Source organism: Octodon degus, unplaced genomic scaffold (assembly GCF_000260255.1).
Source record: "Octodon degus isolate 3935 unplaced genomic scaffold, OctDeg1.0 scaffold00122, whole genome shotgun sequence".
Taxonomy (NCBI): Eukaryota; Metazoa; Chordata; class Mammalia; order Rodentia; family Octodontidae; genus Octodon; species Octodon degus.
The window spans coordinates 2,193,621-2,198,848 of NW_004524698.1; the positions used below are offsets into that span (position 1 = coordinate 2,193,621).

General features: G+C 41.1%; 2 long non-coding RNA genes across 2 annotated transcripts in view; both read left to right on the forward strand.

Moving 5' to 3' along the window:
• LOC111812372 overlaps positions 1-1,065 on the forward strand; it is a 6,385-nt gene extending 5,320 nt beyond the window's left edge. The window contains exon 2 of the long non-coding RNA XR_002817882.1: positions 944-1,065. This is a non-coding gene — a long non-coding RNA (uncharacterized LOC111812372). The remainder of the gene's footprint in view (positions 1-943) is intronic.
• Positions 1,066-2,814: 1,749 nt separating this feature from the next.
• Positions 2,815-4,613, forward strand: LOC111812371. Its single transcript, XR_002817881.1, has 3 exons — positions 2,815-2,908; positions 4,297-4,416; positions 4,582-4,613. It is a non-coding gene; the product is annotated as an uncharacterized LOC111812371 (long non-coding RNA).
• Positions 4,614-5,228: the final 615 nt, after the last annotated feature.

The following is a 5,228-nucleotide window of genomic DNA, read 5'->3' on the forward strand; positions in this document are numbered from 1 at the left end:
AATCACTTTCCTCTTTGGCCCCATAATCTCCTTGATCAGAAAATTTGGGACACTACTGAGTTACATGATGTTGCAGTACAAGTTCTCATATGTTCTGAGTCTTAATTGACCTTAGAAAGCTAGGGCCAAAATGTTGGCTTTCCTTGCAACCCTCCTTTCTCTCTAATTTTGTAGACCTGCTTTTCTGAGCTGTTAACTTTTGCTGTTTCTGTTTGTGTGGTACACTCTTGATTTCACTGGCTCTGGGCTGGTTGCTACCTCTGTGTCTTCCTTGCTCTGGGAACTATCTTTGGGAATGGTGCTACTGCTGAAGAAGTGGTCGAGCTCCGTCATATGTGTGGGTGCTCTGCTGCTCTGGAGGGCACAACCAGTTGGGAAGTGTCCCGCTGTGGTGTGAAGCTGTGTATGGGGGTCACCATGGTCCTACTGCGCTGTAGTTTATGAATGTTTCATTCATAAAGTGGGCTTTGTTAGCAAACCAGAGCAAACTGCTTCCCGTTCCCTTGTTATGTAAGTGACCTGGACTGTGACGCTCACCATGGTACTCTAACATTTCTCTGGGGTCCTAAGTGAGCTTATCTCCAGGTGGCACTAGAGTTGCTGAGCAATGTGGTTCTAGTCATCAGCGGACACATTAGTATCTCCCAGTTTAGGAATCTCCCCTTGTTCTCTTTCCCATAGATGGCCACAGTCTACAGTGCTGCTAGAAGATAAGAACAATAACATGTATGTTTCAGGTTGAACTCCAGTGGAAGTGAAAGCAAGTGAGGCTTTGGAAGTTTTCTGGAGAGGTTAGAAATACCACTAGAAGTAAAAGAATATAAAGTAAGGAACTGAACCCTGACAGCAGGTACTCTAATTTGATAGCAGTCCTTTTTGGTATATCAGAATGCCATGCATAATGAAATAATTAAGGTCTGATTACCAATTTCTGTCATCATAGGCCAGACAAAGAGACACCATTGCAACACACACTTGAACCCGGAGTCCAGCTGTTCCCATCATGTGTTCAGCATTAAACTAGTGAAGGCTCTGCTTCATACGAAGGGGAACAATGTTTGGCAGCTAAACTGTGAGGTGTGGGCTTGCTCTTGGCCTCAGTCCTCAGTTTCTGGACTTAAATGACAAAAGGTGATATTGCAGTGAGGACTGCTCTAGAATTAATGTATACCTGCAATCTCAAGCAGAAACACTGAAACAATGCCCAGGATTTGGAGGCAGGTATATTTATATCACTGGGCCCTGATTCGGATCATTCCCGATCTCTGGTGGTCTAGAGTTTATATTGGATAAGCAAGCAGGAAATGCAGAAGCAGAATGGCTTAACCACTGGGGACTGCTTTATACAATATGCATCCCAGTGATCAGCCATTTCCAGAAAACAGAAACAGCCAGAAGTAGAAGAGGAACTGTTACCTGAGCAACTAAGAAACTGAAGTATACAGGCTGCGGGTGGAGATGGGTGATACGGGTGTTTTCTGCTATACACATAGCTGATACTTTAAAATAATCTTTTTTTCTCATTACATAATATCTGTGCACCTGGAATTTTGCTATGAAAAGGATTTACAGTTTTTTTAAAGTCTCTTAGAATAATGTGCAATTGATTATTTTAGCCTTAATGACTCCTTTGTATGGGGAAATTTATCTTTTTAAATGGCTTTCTAACATAAATACAGTTAAGGGGTAGCCAGTGCTCTAAGTCACTTCTCTTTCAGCAAATGAGCTGGTGGAGCTCCTTGTGCTGATCTCTAGTTACTGCCGCACCTGGCATGCTGTAAGGCTTACAGCAATCATTAGCAATGCTTACACCTTAGTACATAATTAATAACTTTTAAGTTGTTTAGCTGTAATCATAATACTGTATCATGCAATTGTGACATGATGGTTTATTGGTACCAGGAAAAAATGATATTGTAGACTACCAGGACTTGAATTCTTATTCCTATTTACTAGTTGTCTGACCTAACTATAATAGTTTAATACTGTTGGGGCTGGTGAGATGGCTCAGTGGTCTAAAGCACCTACTTAGAACAAGCTTAGCAAAGCACAGGGACCGCGGTTCAATCCCCCAGCACCACATGCCAGCCAGCCCCGCCCCCTGGTGGGCGAGCTGGCCACCACACACACACACACACACACACACAAATAAATAAAATTTGTTAAAAAATAGTCTAATACTGTAGTAGAATCTCCTCCTAAGATTGTGTAGTGGTGCAAACCTGTAATCCCAGCACACTGAGAAGCTGGAACAGGAAGACTGCAAGCTCGGTTCCACCCAGCTTTGTGACTTAGTGAGTCACTTTTCAAAATAAGAACTATATAAAAGGGCTGGAGGTATAGCTCAGTATGAAAGCCCTGGTTTCAATCTTCAGTACTGAGGAAAAAGAAAGAAGAAAAGATTGTGAGGCCTAACGGGTAGGATGCTCATAAAGTACATGACCCAGTGCTTGGTTTACAGTCAGCAATAAATGTGATAGTTGCTCAGGTAACACACTTCAGCCAGAAACTGGGTATGAATCAGCCTTCCATACATACTTGGTTTCCTTTGAATCACTTCACAGAAAGGAGTGGGGTATTGGAGATAAAGTGGAAAGATGAGTCCCTGTTGCCAGGCAGCCTGCATCTTCTGGTGCAGAAAAGGGGCGGTTTCATGTCATGAGTGTTTTTATCATACACTTACAGCCTCCCCTGCACATTGTACGTTATGCAAATATCTCATTTGTTAAGACTTGATTTATTGACTTGATTCTGTTTCAAGAACATTAAGCCATCATAATTTACATTGTTGCCTTTGTGATCCCTTTTAGGAAAAAGAACAAATTTCCATAAGCAGCTATTCCTGATAGACCTTGCTGGCAGTGAAATAACAGGACAGAAACAGGAAAGAACAGATTGCATGAGGCAGGTGGGGAAATTATCACACTTACTACAGCTTTCAGAAACTTCCATTTCCAGTTTATTGTCTATACTATCAATGGCAGCTGTGGCATCATTGTCTCTATTTCAGATAGTTTACATTATACCAAACCAGCATAACTCAAACATTATCATTGACCTTTAAACTTAGTCCTATCTCATCTATTTGGTAAGCCAGATACCATAGCACCATGGAGCTCACTGCCCTTAATGAGGTTCCAAAATGAACGCATTCTTAGGTGCACTAATCAGTTGCTTTCTGTAGTTTTAGAAGCTTGAGGGATGTATAAGGCTTGCCTTTGCTAAGAAATCAAACAAGATTGGTCAGAAATAACTATGCTGCTTATGGATTCTTGAACTCAGGATCCTGTGCTTGCCAGGCAGGTGCTTGTACCACTGACCTATGTCCCTAGCCCCAGAGAATGCTTTTTTAACCTATTAAATAGAAGTGCTTATGTAGAAACAGTCTGGCTAGGTGTGGTGGCACATGCTTGTAATCCCAGCACTCAAGAAGCTAAGACAGGAGGATCACTGCCAAGTTGAGATCAGCCTGGGCTACATAGTGAGTTCAAGGCCAGCCTGAATTGCATAGCAAGACCCTGTCTCTTTTTCTTTTTTGATATCAAAATTCATTTTTATTTCCAATTTATTTAAAAATAAATGAAATTTTAATAACAATTACACATTTTTTACACAGAAATTTAGAAATCAAGCCATATATAACTTTGTAGCAGGACAATCCTATGACATTTTGGGTTTTTTTGTCTCTTGTTTACTTTTATTTTTATTTTTATTATTAATTTTATTGAGAAACAGATAGCAATGAGAGTTTCAAAACCGATTAATAAAACAATTTCAATAATTAATACATTGTATATTGTTATCTTCTTAGTGGTTATTCATAGTACAAGATGCAGACATGGAATCCTGTCTGTAACTTTTTGTTTTGGGTTTTTTTTTGGCGGAACTAGGGATTGAACTCCGGCCCTTGCGCTTGCCAAGGAAGCACTTAGTCCACTGAGCCACCTCCCCGGCCCCTAACACTGTTTCAAAAAAAAAAGAGTATGAACCATGCATAGACCACTACTTAACTGAGCCATGAAAATGTGTTCCTGGTTTCCATCTCATAGTATGAAGTTTAGATTTTACAGGCACACACAACACATCTGAGGTCCTGTCTTGTTTTCAAGGGCCTTCTTCGTATGTTTTTTTGGTGAGATCACATCAGACAGACAGTAATGACACTAATGCGTATCGAGCTCCTGAGAGCACCAGAGCTCTGGAATTAATACGGTTGGTGGCAGCTGGCCTTGACCACATACTTGGTGTTTTTGATGGGTGTTTGCCCTGTGTGCTTACACTTGAATGTTCATGTAGCTGGTTCCATACCAAGATGCGAAGTTAACATACTGGTTAAAGAACTATTTCACTGGAAAAGGAAAGGTGCAAATGATTGTGTACATGAATCCCAAGTCCACCAATTACAGAGAAAACCTGGTAAGTTTTTACTTCTTTGTTTTTTGTTTTTGCTTTGTTTTTCCTTGGTGGGGGGTGGAAGTCAGCTATCTGGATGTAAATATTTATATTTGAAACATTATATAAATTGATATAAAACCACTGAAAATACAAGTGAACTAATCAGTCTACTTTTGCTTCACGCAGTGATTTCTGAAAAAGGACTCGAAGATGCTTACCTTTTATAGACCACATTTGCTTTGTGGTGCAGCAAGTCATGAGATTTGCACAAGTGGCCCACGAAGTGGAAGTCGCCGGACAGGTAGACAAGGCCACATGTGGCTACTGCCTGGGAAGCAATCCAGAAAGCAGATACGAGGAGACCTGGATGGAGCCTGTACATTATGGTGTTGAAGCATCTACCCACTGGTTGGTCTGGCTCTTAAGTTTTGAAAAAATTGACTTTATGTAAAGCAACTGTTTATATTCCTTCTTTTCAAAAACCAAATGCAAAAAGAAATTTAAACCAGGAGATAAGATTAAAATGCCGTGACTCATTGCTGTGGGGCTCTGATTGCACTTCAAGCTTGTTTAAGCTACTGTCCCAAGATGGATGAAGAGCTTAGAGAAATGACATCATCTGCCACAAAAGGTGAAGGATGAGTTGAAAACAGAACAATTGGGAAGGCCCAGCAGGATGGTGGAAAAGGCTTGCTTTGGGGTCCTGCAGTGGTATCTTTGCTCTTAACTCTTGGAGCACTGCTGCTGTGGCTTCCTGTGTATCGGGTGAGGGCAGAAAGTTCCTTCATACAACACACCTGGCAATGTCACATCTGTTGTGAGGCATAGGCAGC